The following is an 18,855-nucleotide window of genomic DNA, read 5'->3' on the forward strand; positions in this document are numbered from 1 at the left end:
ATGAATGTGAACCAGATTGAAGGCCTCATGCAGGTCCAACTTCGTAAAGATGTTAGCTTGACAAAGCCGCTCAATCAGTTCAGGGATGAGGGGAAGCGGGTACCAATTTGTCACTGTTATTGCAATCAACTTGCAGTAATCACAACACAAATGTAGCTCCCGTGATTTCTGTTTGACAAAAAGGCCGGGTAAACCCTTTCCAGAGGTTCTTCTCAATAAAATCCCAAAACGCAGCCAACTCCGGTTCTGACAGGGAAAATATCTGACCCAACGGCAATTTTGAATCAGGCAGTAAGTCGATTGGACAGTCATATGCCCGATGCAGAGGCAACTGATCCACCTCGTTCTCTCCAATCATATCAGCAAAACTTCGCAGGTAGATCCAGGTCCACAGGCATAGCCACACTCCCGGCACAGGAGTGCAAGCAATAGTTGTTGCACTTCCTATCAAAGAACTCCACAGCTCCAGACGACCCGACAATCTGTGGATAATAGGCCTGTAAGCACTCCAAACCCAGCACCACTGGAAAATGAGGCACTGCGGTAACGTAGAACATGGTTTCCTCCACATGCTGCCCAATATACATGCAAAGGGGTTTCGTTGAAGCAACCACAGGTCCCAAACGAAGGGGCCAACCATCAATCATCTCTACCATTACTGGCAGGAACACCTGTTGCTGAGGAATGAACCACTGCTCTACAAAATGAGCATCCGTGAAATTGGCTGTGGCCCCTGACATGACCAAGGCTTGGATCTCCACTGCTCACACACCAGGCTCGAGCATACTTGCTTTCAGCACAAGATGCTTCACCACTAACAATTGTGGTGGAGATGTCAAAGGTGGTGAGAGTGGCAAGGTTGGTGAAGATGGCAGGCCTAAGGACTTTACACCCTGATCTACAGAACCCCATAGGCCAAACGATGCTTGTTTCCTGCCACCACAGGCATCACTGCTGTGGATGTCTTAACAGGACACTTGGCCGCAAAATGGCACTCGATTGCCACAATAGAGGCATAAACCATCATGACAATGCCTCTCCTTTCTATTTGAGTCAGGTGAGGGTAGCCAGCCCACAACTGCATGGGTTCCTCCAAAGGCACTTCCACCAAGGGCGCCCTCTTGCTGGAAGCAGGTACGGTCTCTGTCCGTCATCGCACCTGTCACTGTTGATGTCTAGCATTGATACAAAGACTCAGATGCCTGAGTTCCTGAAGGTTGCAAGGGCATTCAGTGCACGCCAACTCATCTAGGAGCTCCAACAACAAACTCTCTTGGAACTGGTCTAATAGTGCTGCCTCATTCCATTGTACACCCTGAGCAACCACCCGAACATTAGCAATATAATCCATGAGTGAGCCACATCCCTGCTTCAACTCTCTGAAATGTCTGTTTGCTATCTGTCTTCAAACAGGGTCCTCAAACATGGCCTGAAACTGATGGCAAAACTCAGCGTAATTGTCCAACACCTGGTTGGGCTGGGTCAGCAGAGGCATCGCTCAACATACTGCAGAGCCTGACAACAAACTAATCAAAAACCCCACCTTATCCCAGACAGTGGGAAAGTCCTCAGGCTGAAGGCTCATGTACAGCTGGCACTGTCCAAAAAATGCTGGAATTTGGGCCAGCGAACCATCAAATTTATCTGGCACTGCTACTGGGAATTTTCGGTGTGGCCAGGCACCTTACATTTGTGCCACCTGTGCAGTCAAAAGAGCCACTTGCTGGTTTAACTGGGCAATCTCTGCTATAAGCTGATCCATGGTCACCCCCCAAAAAGCAAAAATAAGTTGAAGGGGTGGCTGGAATCAAAATGTGATGACCCGTAGCCTCTCAAAATAACTCCAAACATACATTAAAGTCCGGTAATGCCTTCAACGTAACTTCACTGTTTTATTAGGCAAAGTTTAAAGTCACAAAAGTAAATAATGAGGCAAAAGGAAAACCAAAAACCCCTGCATTGATGAGGAGGATCATGGTAATCTCCTCCTGAGTAGACCTCACTTTTCCGTAATCCGCTCCTCCCTGCATGACCTAGGATGGATAGGGGATGGGCGTGGATCCTCCTCTGACTGTTCAGCCAGCCTCTCCCCTTCCCCAACCTCCTCCACCACATCTGGAACCACACTACCACTCCCTGTTGGCTATTCCTCCTCTTCCTCAGAGTCAGTCTCCACCAGGGGCATGACAGTTATGAATACATGGATACATATAAGAAAAATAAAAGGGAGATGGGAGGAGCTGGTGCCGAGACAATACGGTCTGCAATCAAGTTCCACGATTGCAGCCGATATCTCCGCCCCTAGCCGGTCCAAACGGACCTTAACCATCCCGTAGGGACGGTTATTGTGAGGGGCATACCCTGTGGATCCCAGGGACATTGCAAAGTCCCTGGATGACCCAGGAGAAGTCCCTTTTGCTGGCGGCGAAGAGGCAGCCCCCATGCTGCTAAAGTTGCGGCAGCTCCGGAATGGAAGAGACTGAAAGGAAAAGTGTGTCGGCTGGGTGAGAAACTATTTTTTTTTAATATTTTGAGGTTTGAAAGGACACTTTGACTGTTAGAAGAAATCTGTATGATTTTTGACAAAACTTAATTGGCGGCGTTTTTTTTAAGGGAGACGTCAAAACGTGGTTTTACTTTTATTTTTTATTTTTTTTTGCTACCGGACTTTATTGCTATTTAATAGATAACCGGACTGGTCTTTTCTTTTTCCTTCCACATATATTTCATTCTCCCTTGGATCTTCTTTTTTTTAAAACTTTTTTCTAGGCTAGAGGCTCCCTTTGGTTATTTCTCTTTTTGTATATATATGTATATATCTCTTGTTCTTTTCTTTTAACTCTTAACTATTTTTTTTTGTGAGAGGAGGGGGGAAAGTGAGAACTAAGAAACTTTGTAACACTGCCAACTAGAGGCTTGAAGTGTTATTTGAAGTGGAGAGAATTATGAAAGGCTCCTTCTCAAGGACATTTCTGTGATAAGATAGAGGGGAAAGTGCAGTATTACAGGTGCTTTTCTGGATATCTATCAACAATTAAATATTTATGGCTTGACTTTGAAGCCTGTGGGAAAGGGAAGTGAGCCATAACAAAAGCCTTGGACAATTAAACAGAGTGCAGTGTATCGCTTTTCTCTCTTAAATTTCTTTTTTTAATTCCACTACCCCCCTCACTAGCGTTATTGTAAATTCTTATCTTAGCAATGTTTTTATTTTTACTTTTTATTTTCAAGGGGAAGCCTTAGAATTTTTTATATCTTTTTTATCTATTTATTCATTTTTATTTTTATTTTTTTCTTCTTTTGTATTGGGATTTTTGTTTTTTTATTTATACTCCTGGATTATTTTGGTCTCCTTGTTTTTTCTTTTTAAACTGAGACTCTCTAATTGGATTAGGGTTTGAAGAACCTGAAGATCTTATTTTTTTTTTTTTCTTCTCTTGCTTTGTTCTTTTTTTTATTATTACTATTACTGGGCTTGCTTTTTTTTTATTTTTATTTTTTATCCTGGATTATTCTATAATTGGATTAGGGTTAGGGAGAACCTGAAGAATTTCCTTTTCTTTTTTTCTTTTCCGTTTCTTTTTTTTTCTCTCTCCCTCACTATTGGATTTTTTGCTGCTGGACTTTTCCACTTTGGATTACAACTGGCTACGTTTTTGATTGGATCAAACTTGAAAGAGTCTGAAGATTTCGAACCACCTAAAATGAGTAGGAAACTCATATCCTCGGGTGCTCCCGTATCTTCTTCTGCTTCTTCACCATCTGGAGGACAACGTTCAACGCAGGTAATGTCAAAGCAAGATAAAGAACAAGAAAAAGTAACCTTATTGATGATTATGCAAGGAATTCAAGACCTTAAGACAAAAATAGATATCATTGAACAAAGAACAGGGAAGACTGAAGAAAAGGTGGAAAATATCCAACAGATGATGGTGAAATATGATGTGAGAATTCAAAAAGTTGAAGAAGAGGGTAAACGAAGAGAGGAGAAGATTGGAAATATTCATACTAGATTAATGGTGGTCGAACAAGAAAAAAGCGGGATGTTGAAGTGGGAGTTGGAGAGGTCCGAATTTTATCTTAGATTCCAAAATATAGAGGAAGAAAAAGGGCAAGATTTGGCTGCGATAATGATAGAAATCTTGGCTGATGCTTTGGAAATAACAGAGGAAAAGATGATGGATGGAGTAGATGAGATATACTGTGTCTCCACAAAATATGCGATGAGAAATAACCTGCCCAGAGAAGTCCACATTAGATTTACCAAAAAATCTATTAGGACACAGATTTTACAAGCGGCAAGAGAGAAGATGTTGAAATACAAAAGTAAAGAAATCCTGGTCTTAAAACAAATACCTAGAAGAGTGAGAGAGATGAGATGAGAATATCGATTTCTGACTAAAATGTTATTGAATTACAGATGGCTGACCCCAGAAGGATTGACGTTCATATGGCAAGAACAGAGATATAGAATTGATTCAGTTGAGAAAGCAGAACTCTTCTACGCAGATTTCTTTGGAAGGAGAGAGGAAGATGCAGAAAAAGAGGTCTTATTAACTGAATCCCAAGAGGAACAAATGGAGATGGAAAAAGAAGAAGGTGTAGTATGTGGACAGGTGGATATCAAAGATCAACGTGAACCAAGATGTATGAGACCCGCCAAGTCTAAATATAAAATATCATCATGGAAGAGAAAAAATTGATAACAATGAACATAAATGGACTGAATTCAGCTGCCAAGAGAAGGAAGACTTTTCATAAACTAGGGAAATTAAAGTTTGACATAATTTGTTTACAAGAAGTACACATTAAAAAACAGCATGAACAATTGTTAGTGCAGCCAAAATTAGGAAATTATTTACTTCTTTGACTCAATGTAAGAAAAGAGGAGTGGTCTTATATATTAAAGAGGCTATCCCTGCAAAACTGATCTACACTGATGAAGATGGAAGAATATTAATGGTGGAAATGATGGATAACAATATAAAAACACTTTTGATTGCAATTTACGCCCCGAATGATAAACAAGAAGAATTTTATAAAAAATTACATATAAAAATAACTGGATTGGACTATGCTAGTATAATTATGTTGGGAGATTTTAACGGAATTGTGGACAATAAATTAGATTATATAGCAACAACAGCAAAACATAATAGAAAGGTACTTCCTAAATCCTTTTTTAAAATGACAGATGAATTAATTTTAAAAGATATATGGAGAGAAAGAAACGCCAAAACCAAACAATATACTTTTTATTCAAATAGACACCTATCATGGTCCAGATTAGATATGATCTGGATCTCAACGGAATTAATATCTAGTATTCAAGAAATAAACATTGAAGCAAGTACTTGGGCAGATCATAACCCATTGATAATCAAATGGAAGGGCCAAAAAAAAAGATCGAGATGGACGTTAAATAATACTATCCTAAAGGAGAAGGAATTTATACAAGGGCTTGAGAAAGAGTTTGCCTTTTTCTTTAAAGAAAATAGAAAAGAAGATACTTCAGCGCAGAATGTTTGGGACACAATGAAGGCATATGTGAGAGGTTTGATAATAGATTATACAAGAAAAAGAATGCTAGGAAAAGGCATGCCATTAAAGCCCTGGAAGATGAGCACAAAAGACTTGAAAAAGAGTTACAGAAAATGCCACAGAAAAAAGACATTAAATTGAAACTGGATATAACTAAACATAAAATGGACTTAATAGAGAAAGAAGAACTGGCACAGAAGATTAGGAATGCTAAACAGAACTATTTTGAAGATGCAAATAAGCCAGGTAGATGGCTAGCATATAAGCTGAGAAAGGAGAAAGAGTCGAGGAAAATATCTCAGTTAATAGATGACCAAGGTCAAGTCTGTTATGGTAATAAAGAAAAAAAGGAAATTATTCGAGACTTTTATGGACAACTTTATAAGAAAGAGAATATTGATGAGGGAAAAATTAAACATTACTTACAGAATGCAAACTTACCTAAAATATCTAAAGAAATTGAAGAAATGTTAGAAAGTAATATAACAATGATGGAATTAAGTCAAGCACTAAAGAAACAAAATAATGGGAAAGCACCAGGTCCAGATGGGCTGCCTGCAGAATTCTATAGAATGTTACAGGAATCATTGAGCATTCCACCTTTAGATGTTATGAATGAAGCTATGTTAAAGAAGATGATACCTAAAACATGGTCAGAAGCCTATATTACGCTTATTCCAAAAGATGAGGCTGATCCACTGCAAATTAAGAACTATAGACCGATCTCTTTATTAAATGCAGACTATAAAATTTTTGCTTCGATATTAGCAGAAAGACTTAAAAAATATTTGAATAGTTTTATTCATCCAGATCAAAATGGATTCCTGCCAAAGAGACAAATTAAAGATAATATGAGAGTAATTCTGGACACTTTGGAATACTATGAGGCACATCCTGAAAAGCAATTGGCTTTGATATTTTTAGATGCCCAAAAGGCATTTGACAATGTGAATTGGAGATTTACGTTACTCTTATTGGAACAGATGGGCTTTGCTAGAAGATTTATTCAAGCAATAGAAGCAATTTATCATGAGCAAACTGCAAAGGTTATGATAGAGGGAGAATTTACTGATTCTATTAATATAAGTAAAGGCACAAGACAAGGATGTCCCCTTTCTCCCTTGCTATTTGTATTGACTGTGGAAGTGTTGAATAGAAATATCAGAGAAGATAAAATTATAAAAGGAATGAAAATCAAAAAGGAAGAATTTAAATTACAAGCCTTTGCAGATGACTTAGTCTTTATTTTAGAAGATCCTATAGAAACAGCCTTGAAGCTGCTGGAAAAGATAGAGACATATGGCGAGGTGACTGGTCTGAAAATAAATAAGGATAAAACAAAGATTTTGTCAAAGAATATGTTACTAAGACAAAGAGAAGAATTGGCAGATTTGCTGAAAATCCAAGTTACAAACAAGGTTAAGTACTTGGGGATATATTTGACATCACGATGTAGTACATTAAAAGAGAATAATTACATTAAACAACAGATAGCCCTAGATTTGAAGAAATGGGAAAACTTACAATTGTCATTAATAGGGAGGATCTCAACAATCAAGATGAATATTTTACCCAGAATCTTATTTTTGTTTCAAACAATACCAATTAGGCTTGGAAAAGACTATTTTGAGGATTTAAATAAAATTGTGTTGAAATATATGTGGCAAGGTAAGAAAGCGAGGATAAAGCTAAAACTTTTGCAAGATGCTACAACTAGAGGAGGGTTTGGCCTGCCTAATTGGGAGTTGTACTATCAAGCTGCAAATTTGATGTGGGTTAAAGAATGGATAACATTAAGGAAGACTAGATTGTTGACATTAGAAGGTCACGACTTGCTGTTGGGCTGGCATGCTTTTCTATGGTACAAGGGAACTAAAACACAGGGCTATTTTAGAAGACATTATATACGGGAGTCTTTGTGGTTAAACTGGGAGAAGATTAAAAAGCAATGTTATTTGAAAATTCCAGTTTGGTTATCGACGATAGAAGCTTTCTCTTATCCTATAATCTATAAAAAGGAACAAACAGTTAGATATGGGGAATTACTAGATGAAAAGGGTGAACTTAAATCGATACAAAAATTAGAGGAACAAGGTATACAAATGAATTGGTTTTCATATGCGCAAATACACTCAAGGTATGATGAAGATTCCAAAACAGAGGGATTTTACGATAAACAGACTGATTTAGATAAGATTTTGACAGGTACTGATGAAAAGATGATTAAAAATCTGTATGGTTACTTATTGGGAATTAAGCTAGAGGAAGAACAAGTTAAAGAAACTATGATTGCTTGGGGGAGGAATTTTGGATATGGGATTGATTTAGAGAAATGGCAGAAATTATGGTCGCAAAATTATAAAATGACAATGTCTACAGCTTATAAAGAAAATCTGTATAAGATGTTTTACAGGTGGCATTTCCCCCCGACAAGGATAGCAAGAATGTTTAAGAACAAATCAGAAAAATGTTGGAAGTTTCATCAGATACCTGGTTCATATTACCATATGTGGTGGACTTGTGAGGATGCTAGAAAATACTGGACTAAAATCCGCATGTGGTTGGAAAAAATGACAAAGAGACATATAGATTTGAAACCGGAGCTTTTCTTATTGGGAATCTTACCAGATGTTTATAGTAAAGATTTGAAATACTTGATTGTAAATGTATTAACTGCAGCTAGGATTGTATTTGCAAAAAATTGGAAAAATGAGAAAATTCCATTGCAGGAGGAAGTTATTAAGAAAATATTGGAATGTGCTGAGATGAGTAAATTGACATTTGAAATTAGAGAGCAAGAAGATAAACAATTTTATACAGTTTGGGACCTTTTCTATCAATGGCTGGATGATGAAATACAAAAATAGAATATTTAGAATGTTAGGTAATAAGGAATATTATTGATTTTTCTTCTCCCTTTTCTTTTGCTACTTGACATTACATTTATAAAAAAAAAATTTCTTTTTTTAAAGATAGAATAGGTATGATTATATGATTTGTTATAGAATAAATTACTTAAATCATAGTTATCTCATAAGGCATGATTGAATAATAGTATAGTCAATTTCTTTTTTTTTCCAATAACGATAGGTGGATATATAAGTTTGAATTGATAATAAGAGTTATTATGTAATGTATTTGTAATTGTGACTATGAAATGAATGCACAAAACTGATGAACCAACCGACACACTGTTTGTATATAAGTATCGAAGAGAGCAGATCTTTTTATGTTTTTGTTTGTTTGTTTGTTAAAAAACCAATAAAATTGTTTTCAAAAAAAATAAAAAAAATAAAAGAAACCATAGGACAGGGATGGTAGGCATGTTGGTGCGCTTATGCATGCCTCCTATACTCCTCTTCAGAAAGGAGTGAGGTCAATTGTAGAAAGTCTAAGGTTAAAGTTTTGTGGCTTTGGGGAAGAAACCACAGAGTCAGGTAGACTATTCCAGACATTGACTACTCTGTTGCTGAAGTCGTATTTCCTGCAATCAAGTTTGGTGCGTTTTATCTTGAGTTTGTATCTGTTGTGTGCTCTTGTATTGTTATGGTTGAAGCTGGTAGGACATTACAATATATAATTTTATGTATTGTATTATATGCAGGCAACGTAGTTCTAGGTTGACTAAGTCTAGAATTTCAAGTCTGGTGGCATAAGGTATTCTGCAACGAGTAGTGGAGTGGAGAACTCTTCTGGTGAAATATTTCTGGACTTTCTCAACTGTGCTAATATCAAATACGTAATGTGGGTTCCAGACTGATGAGCTGTTTTTGAATTTTGGTCTAGCAAATGTTTTGTATGCTCTAATTATTAGTGTAATATTACCAGAGAAAAAGCTACGTAAGATTAGGTTAACAACTCTTAATGCCATTTTGGCTATCATTAGAGATGATAGAGATGAGTTTGGATCATCAACAAGATCTTGACTATTCAGCTTGTATTTTATTTTCTGATTTTTTTTGCCAATATGTAAGACAGAGCATTTATTTGTTGAGATTTGAAGTTGCCATTTGTTTGACCATTCTGATACATAGTCAAGATCTTTTTGAAGGGTAGCAGTATTGTCTGTGGTGCTGAATTGCTTGACATCATCAGCAAAGAGAGCACAGTTACTCTTAATATGATTACAGAGGTCATTTCTGTAAAGTATGAAGAGAGTTGGTCCTGGAACAGTGCCTTGGGGGACACCACTATTCACAGATACAGAATTTGATAGGACGCTCCAAATTTGACCATTTGTTGTCTGTTTGACAGGAATGCTCTATCCAGTTATCCAGGTGTCCAGAGATACCATAAGATTTTAGTTTGAGAAGTAGTTTGTCGTGTACTACTGAATCAGAGGCTTTACAGAAGTCCATGTAGATTACATCTATTGCTTTGATCTGAGTTGTGTAGTCCATATGTTTTTGCAGTGTAAGAATTGCAAATTACAGGACAGTTTTTTATTTAAACCAAATTGTTTATTAGAGAGTAGGTTGTTTGTCTCTAAGTGGAGGATAATGTATTGGTTAGTAATTAAGTCCATGACTTTACAGGTGACGCAGCATCAAGAGATTGGTCTGTAATTTTCAACGAGGCTGGGCTTTCCCTTTATGAAGATGAGGATGACTGTGGCTTGTGACCATAGATTTGGCAAGGAACTGGTCCTGAAAGATTTGTCGAAGATTGTGCTTAGAGGTTCGGCTATGGCAGTGGATAGCTTTTTTATGAAGTAGGCACATATTCCATCCGGTCCAATAGATAGAGATGGTTTTAGATTGCGTAGTGCTTTTTCAAAATTGTCTACTGTAAAATCAATATGTATTAGATCATTTTTTTTAAAAAAAGTTTTTATTTTTTACAACAAACATACAAAAAAAAAACATAAAACCCTCTTTCAATTATATACATACAGTGTGTCAGTTGGTTACAATCTTTTGTGCTATCCTTTCCTTACTCACAAGTTATACATATTCTCACCTTATCAATCTAGCTTGTGCTTATGTAATATCAATTATTAAACATTCATTTGACTAAACTATTTTTCCATCATTTTATATGATTAATTATGATTTAATCATACATTCATCCAATTGTTATATATTTTATATAGTATTCTATATCAATCTATTAACTTTTATTGTAAGACTTATTAATCTATTTCTTTAATAATTTCCTCCTGTATAGGTATTTTTTCATTTTTCCAATTCTTAGAAAATACAATTCTAGCTGCTGTTAAAACATTTATAATCAAATATTTCAATTCTTTACAATATATTTCCAGTATAATTTCCAATAAAAATATATTAGGTTTAAAGTCTATGTGTTGTTTTGTTATTTTTTCCAACCATGTGGGGATATAGTCCAATATTTTTTTGAATGTCTAACAAATATGGTAATATGAACCAGGTATCTGATGAGATTTCCAACATTTATCCGATTTATTCTTGAACATCCCCACAATTCTTGTCGGGGTAAGTGCCACCTGTAAAACATCTTATACAAATTTTCATTATATGCAATTGACATTATCATTAGACCACAATTTTTGCCATCTATCTAAGTCTATCCCATATCCAAAAAATTTTCCCCATGCAATCCTTGTTACTTTTACTTGTTCTTCCTCTAATTTAAAATCTAGCAAATGTCCATAGAGTTTTTTGAATACATTTTCATCGATACCTGTCAACATTTTGTCTAAATCAGTCAACTTATCATCGATACCTTCAGTTTTAACATCTTTATCAAATCTAGATTGTATTTAAAAATATGAAAACCAATTCATTTTTACACCTTGTTCTTCCAATGCTTGCATAGATTTAAGTTCACACTTTTCATTCAAAATCTAACCGTATCTAGCTGTTTGTTTCTTTTTATATATTATTGGATAGGAAAAAGCTTCAATAGTAGATATACATAGTGGAATTTTTAAATAATACTAATATTTTTATAATAATATTAATATCTTCTCCCAGTTTAGAAACAATGCTTCTCAAATATAATGGGTTCTAAAATACCCCTGTGTTTTAGTTCCTTTATACCAGAGGAAGGCATGCCCCCATAACAGCAAGTCATGTCCTTCTAAATTCAAAAGTCTGGTATTCTTTAGTGTTATCCACTTCTTTACCCACATCAAACTCGTTGCTTGGTAGTATAATTCCTAATTGGGCAAAGCGAATCCTCCTCTGATTCTTGCATCTTGTAGCAATTTCAGGTTTATTCTCATTTTCTTCCCTGCCAAATGTATTTTAGCACTATTTTGTTGAAATCTTCCAAAAATTCTTTCCTAATCTGATTGGAATTGTCTGGAATAAATATAAGATTCTAGGCAATACATTTATCTTAATTGTAGATATTCTCCCAATCGGTGATAATTGTAAATTTTCCCATTTTATCCAGTCTGTCACAATCTGTCTTTTAACTTTAAGATAATTATCCTCCTTACATGTGCTACATCTTGGTGTTATGTGTATCCCTAAATACTTAACTTTATTTGTGACCTGGATCCCCAAAACATCCTTCAATTCGTTCTTTCGTCTTACTAACATGTTCTTTGCTAAAATCTTTGTTTTATCTTTATTTATTTTCCTGATACTTTCTCATACTCTTCTATCTTTTCGATCAGTTTAGGTGCTGACTCCAATGGATCCTCTAATATAAATACCAGGTCATCTGTAATTTATACTCTTCTTTTTTAATTTTCATTCCTTTTATTTCTTTTTCTTCTCTGATGTTCCTATTCAGCACTTCCAGTGTTAATACAAGCAACGGAGGTGACAGTGGACAGCCTTGTCTAGTCCCTTTTCTTATATCTAAAGACTGTTAATTCTCCATTTATCACAACCTTTGCAGTGTGTTTATGATATATTGTTTCTATGGCTTGAGTAAATTTTTTACCAAAGCCCATTTGGTCCAATTGTAACAGCATAAAACACTAATTCACATTATCAAAAAAATTTTGTGCATCTAAAAAACATCAGAGCGATTTGTTTTTCAGAATGTGTCTCGTAGTATTCCAGTGTATCTAAAATTATTCTCATATTATATTTAATCTGTCTCTTTGGCAGAAATCCATTTTGATCAGGGTGAATAAAATTGTTTAAGTATCTTTTCAGTCTTTCTGCCAGAATTAAAGAAAAATTTTATAATCTGAATTTAATAGTGATATTGGTTTGTAGTTTTGAATTTGCTGCGGGTCTGTGTCCTCTTTCAGTGCAAGTGTGATATATGCATCTGACCATGTTTTGGGTATTCTCTTCTTTGTCATAACTTCATTCATAACTTCTAATAAGTGAAGATTCAATGTTTCCTGGAATGTCTTATAAAATTCCACTGGCAAATCGTCCAGACCTGGTGCTTTCCCAATGTTTTGCTTTTTTAAATTTTTTAAGTTTGTTTTTTTCATTCCATCATTGTTATGTTACTTTCTAACGTTATTTCAATTTCTTTAGGTATCTGAGGCAAATTTGCTTCCTGTAAATATTGTTGAATTCTTTCTTCCTGAACATTCTCTTCATGGTACAGTTTTCCATAATAATCTTCAATAATTATTTCTTCTCTGCATTTCCATAGCATACGTGTCCTTGTTCATTTATCAATTTATTTATTCTTCTCAAGTCTCTTTCCTTTCTCAATTAATATGCTAGCCATCTGCCTAGTTTGTTTGCATCATCAAAATAGTTCTGCTTAGCCTTTTTAATTTTTTGTGCTATTTCTTCTTTTTCAATTAGACCCATTTTATGTTTAGTTATGTCCATTTTAATTTTAATGTCCTTTTTTGTGCAAATTTCTGAAGTTCTTTTTCCAACTTCTTGTAGTCATCTTCCAATATTTTAAAGCTTTTATTTTCTGTTTTATATTTCTTTTCCTTGTATCATCCATTATCAAGCCTCTTGTATAAGCCTTCATCATGCCCCAGGGGTTCTGTAATGATGTATCCTCTTTTGTGTTTTCTTCAAAGAAAAAAGTCAATTCTCTCTCAATTTTCTGTTTAAAGTCTTTTTCTTTTAATATCGTATTATTTAAAATCCATCTAGATCTCTTTTTTTGTAATTTCCAAGTGTCATTGGATTGTGATCTGCCCAGGGACTTTCTTGTATGTCTTGTGTGTTAGAAAGAAATTCTGTTGACATCCATATTATATCTATTCTAGACCATGATGCATGTCTATTTGAATAAAAGGTATATTGTTTTTTTCCACATTTCTCTCTCTCCATGCATCTTTTAAGTTTATCTCATCTACCATTTGAAAGAAGGATTTTTGCAATGTCTTTCTAGTTTTCTTTGCTGTTTTTTTGTGTTTTATAGTCCCATTTGTCATTTATTATTCCATGAAAATCTCCCATCAGACAGATATTAGCATAATCCAGTTCAAATATTTTCTGATGTAATTTCCTTGTTTTGTCAATGAGCTCATCCTTAAAGATTTATAAAAGATTATGCTAAGAGGTTCGGCTATGGTAGTAGATAGACTTTTTAAGAAGTAGGCACTTATTCCATCCGGTCCAATAGATAGGGATGGTTTTAGATTGCACAGTCCTTTTTCAACATTGTCTTCTGTGAAATCAATATGTATTAGATCCTTGTTATTATCTGTCGTTTGACTGGTATATACTGGGCATGATCTATTGCTGTTTAAAAATACTGAGCCAAAGAATGTGTTAAAGAGGTTGTCTTTAATAATGTCTTCATTGCAATCTTTACCATTAGGTCCTTTCAGGGATGGAATCGACCTTGAGTCTTTTAGTTTGTTGTTTACAGAATTTTAGAAAGTGTTGGTGGAATTAGTGCATAGAAGGTTTTCCTCTTGTTCAATGTAATAATTGGTGCATTCAGTCTTTACCTCATGGCATAAATTTTTGTATCGGTTTTTGAAGTTGGAAACATGACAAGATTTGTTTTTCTGCCAAAGTTATCTATTTTTGGATTGAAGCTTCCTTATTGTTATGGGTAATCTGCTTTTTCTGGATTTTGGAGTTGTTATTGGTACATATAGTTTGATGACTCTTTTGACTTCAAGTAAAAATATGTTATAATGTTTTATGAAGGAGTTGTTTTGTTTTCCCAATGAAGAAATCTCCACATATTTCATGGCATTGTACTGCATATATCACATTAATTTGCTTGTCGGCTGAAGTGACTTGCAATATATTTCAGTCTGAGTTTACTGCATGTTGGAAAAATCTATAACTGGTTTATAAAACCTTTTTATTAAGTTTATAAGTGCTGTAAATAAACACAGCCATCTGTGTTTATTTTTCTGGAGCTGAATTAATGCTGGAAAACTCTAAATATGTACTTTATTTATGTAATAATATTTAAAGGATCTTATTTAATCTACAAGCTGTATATTTAACAGTTTTAAATGTAAAAACTTTGTCAATCAATAGCATGAAGAAAATTTCAAATTTAAATGGATTTTAATTATTTTTTATTTGTTTTTCAATTAAAAACAGTGTAGATTGATGAAAAAAATGGCATTCCATTGACTGTAAGCAAAACAGAAGGAACTGAGGTTTCTCCATATGATTTCAAGGAATCCAGTTAATATTTATATTACTTTGATTTTTCATTCAGCTCCACCATTTTTTGCAGCAAGTCTCTTTTAACAACAGTGCTGGAGAACAGGTTTCTTTTGGCCCCAATGGAGAATTTGAAACTGGGTTTGATGTTTTCAATTGGGTCACATTTCCAAACATGTCCTTTTTAAGAGTCCAAATTGGAAGCATTGATCCCTTGGCTCCCCCAGACAAGTTCCACACCATTTCTACCATGGATGCTGTTTGGCCCCTTGTATTTAACCAGGTGTGTCTTGTTTTTCAGTTTTCAAGAAATCACGTATTCATTCATGCACAGAAATAAATGATTAAATGACTATCACGACAACAACCTTTGGATTTAGCAGCCTCGGTATTTTTTATATGTGATGGGAACATAAACTGCTAAAATATAAACGGGTGACATAAAATTGAAATGTCCATAACATTTGATTACTTCCAATCCAAAATCATCTAAGTAATTGTAGTACTGGATTTTGCGATTAGTCAGTTGAGCATATCAATGCATGAGCATTGAGTTCAATGCAATGAAATTGAGATAAGCTAAGACAAAGCAATCAGATAAATTGGTATATGATAAAATAGAATGCAAATATATATTAAAAATGAATATTTCAGATCAAAAACCGCAGGTGCTTGTTACTCAAACTCAGCAAATTTATGAGGTGTGGACTTCAATTTCAAACTTCAACATACTGGCTGGGAAATACTGGAAGTTGAAATTCACCCCTCTTCTACTTGCTGAACATTGAGGAACAAATTAATTGAATTGAATTGAATTTTGATGAATTTAAAATAAAAGAAAATAGTGAAATTGGACACTCAGGAATGATGAGGATGGGAAGAGTTTGGGTGTGTATATTGGATGAAATGGACACTCCCAACACATACATTCTTCATATGAAAGAAATCTCATTTTATTTATAACAGACAATGCCTCTTTCCATCTGTAATGAGAAATGTCCTTCTGGCTCCAGCAAGGTAAAAATTGAAGGGAAATTATCCTGCTGCTATGACTGTAGACAGTGTCCAGATGGGAAGATAGCTGACCAAATGGGTAAGCAAAGGAATATGATGAATATATGGATAATTTAATAAATATAAATTTATTAAGTATAAGTATTATGGTGTCAGAAAATCTTATCTGATAGGTTGTATACTTTAGTGCATTTTGTATATTATTTAAAAAAAAGATAATATGAAGTCATGATATCTTAGTAAATAAGGTATGCTATCAATTCTTCATGCTTAAAACCTATCATGGTTCTGTGAAACAGTGTTATTCGTTCTTTTTCCCCAGACTTAGATGACTGTTTCCCATGTCCAGAAGATCAATATCCAAATAAGGGTCAAGGTAATTGCCTTCAAAAAATTGTAACTTATTTAACTTTCCAAGAGCTGTTGGGTATTTCTTTGGTAATGATTGCAGTCTCCTTTTCTGTCATCTCAGCTGTGGTCCTGGGAATCTTCATTAAACACCAGGACACTCCCATTGTCAAAGCCAACAATAGGAACCTCACCTACACACTACTCATTGCTCTCCTGCTCTCCTTCCTTTGCACTCTGCTCTTCATTGGGCAACCTAATCGAGTGAAATGTCTCTTGCGACAAACTACATTTGGCATCACTTTCTCTATAGCTCTTTCTTGTATTTTGGGTAAAACAACCATAGTAGTTCTTGCTTTCATGGCCACAAAGCCAGGCTCCAAAATGAGGAAGTGGGTGGGAAGAAGGATGGCCAACACTATTGTCCTATCTGTCTTCACGGTTCAGTTCACCATCTGTGTGGTGTGATTGGCAATGTCTCCCCCATTTCCAGATTCAGACAGGCACTCCATGATTGAAGAAATTGTCCTGAAATGTAACGAAGGTTCAACCACAATGTTTTATACTGTCCTTGGCTTTATGGGGCTCTTGACCGCTGTCACTTTCACAGTGGCCTTCTTGGCTAGGAATTTACCGGACAGCTTCAACGAAGCCAAATTCATCACCTTCAGTATGTTGGTCTTTTGCAGTGTCTGGGTGTCATTTGTTCCCACCTATTTGAGCACCAAGGGAAAATATGTGGTTGCTGTGGAGATCTTCTCCATTTTGGCTTCAGCAGCTGGATTGCTGGGCTGCATTTTTTCTCCCAAGTGCTATATCATTATTCTGAGACCTGATTTGAATAAGAAGGAGCAATTAATAAAAAAATAAAACTGATATTTATATCTTGAATGAAGATAAATTGGTTATCTTCCATATAATATAATGGGTTTGGGTTTTGGGGGGTGCTTTGGGGATTCTGCATTATTCTCTCATATGAGCATATCAATATGACATATAAGACAATACCTTGATATATAGGGACGCAAATATACATCCCTATTACACTCACTCTGTGAAACTATGACAGATAGTTTAGCATGTCACTCTTGCTTTGCATGAAGTATCCATGAAAATAAGACAAACCAGGAAGTTAGACAGTACTGGAAAAATAAACATACAGAGAACCTGTGTGACTGCAAACTCTTATTTAACATTCAGACATTTTTCTCTTCTATAACAACTTTTTTATAATTTTCAGGATGTGTAGATAGGTAGAGTCAAACAAGAAGGCGATTTTCAAAGCATTAGCTGTGATTATATTTCCAAGTTAACTTTAGGACCTAGAGAGTTTCCATGAATCTTTTCTTTTTGAACTATTAGATCATTATTCTGAGCTCCAATAAGAATAAATGGGAATAGCTAATCAAGAAGATAATTGTGTTTAAAAATTGGTTTTTAATATTACAATATTCAGTTGTCTCATACTTATTGAATTTGTGTCCTGGAACTCATAAGCCTCATAATATATTTGAGAAAAAAAAATCTTGCCAACCATCCTAATATTCTTCAGAAGTATGTTTTTTTAAAAAAAAAAATAGAGGAAAATACCCACTAATTTCTACTGTTCCAAATCTGGATGGTTGAGACCCAGATGTTGGTGTTATGGATAAGATGGTTGTCCAGAAATTGGGAAACAATCAATACTAGTCCCCCTTGAAGCATGATAGCATCCACAGTTATGTTGTTGTGGGAATTGAATAAAGAGTTTGGAAGAAGATTGTGATAGAGAATTACTTCTTAGCTTCCCTCATGTAACTGCCTTAAATTTTCCTTAAAGATATTGGTCTAATAGTGGTTTTATATCTGTGTTTTCTTTCTTGCTTTCAATGAATTTCAAGAAGCCAAATCCCAAAATGTTTCAGAAGGCCTAAGTATTTGGCTGCATTTATTAGAATGATAAAAATGTATAATCATAATTCTAATGAAAAAGAACTGAAAAAAATTATGAAATATCATGACCTGGATATTGAAACTATGCAATTATTGGATGAAACATGTAACAGTGATATCCATTGTCATCGGGGTACTTGGTACAATGTCCAAGAATTTTGCAAAATACATCAAGAATTTGCAGCTTTATTTTTATTTATTTATTTTATTTATAATTGCCTGCAAGATAATATGTAGGCAAAAGTATGAATCTGATGTACTATAGAAAAAAAACAATACACACGTGGCAAGAAGATTCTTGCCTTGATACCCTTAGGAAAGGGCTGGGTCAATAGTAAAATGTAAGGTCAATTATTGGGAAGAAACCAAGTCAGGTAGAGTATTCCAGACATGTGATCACTATAATGCTGAGATTTACTCAACAACATACATTTTAAAAGATTCTTCTTGATACTGAGTGTCACACTGTATCAACTATTGAAAAGTGATATTTGTGATACATTTTTAAATGTTTAGTTGA

At 34.9% G+C, this 18,855-nt stretch overlaps 1 pseudogene; it reads left to right on the forward strand.

Moving 5' to 3' along the window:
• Positions 1 to 15,216: 15,216 nt before the first annotated feature.
• LOC113452547 (vomeronasal type-2 receptor 26-like) lies at positions 15,217 to 17,273 on the forward strand (annotated as a pseudogene).
• Positions 17,274 to 18,855: the final 1,582 nt, after the last annotated feature.

Source organism: Pseudonaja textilis, chromosome Z (genome assembly GCF_049901715.1).
Source record: "Pseudonaja textilis isolate UNSWEBS1 chromosome Z, rPseTex1.2, whole genome shotgun sequence".
In the NCBI taxonomy this organism is placed as follows: domain Eukaryota; kingdom Metazoa; phylum Chordata; class Lepidosauria; order Squamata; family Elapidae; genus Pseudonaja; species Pseudonaja textilis.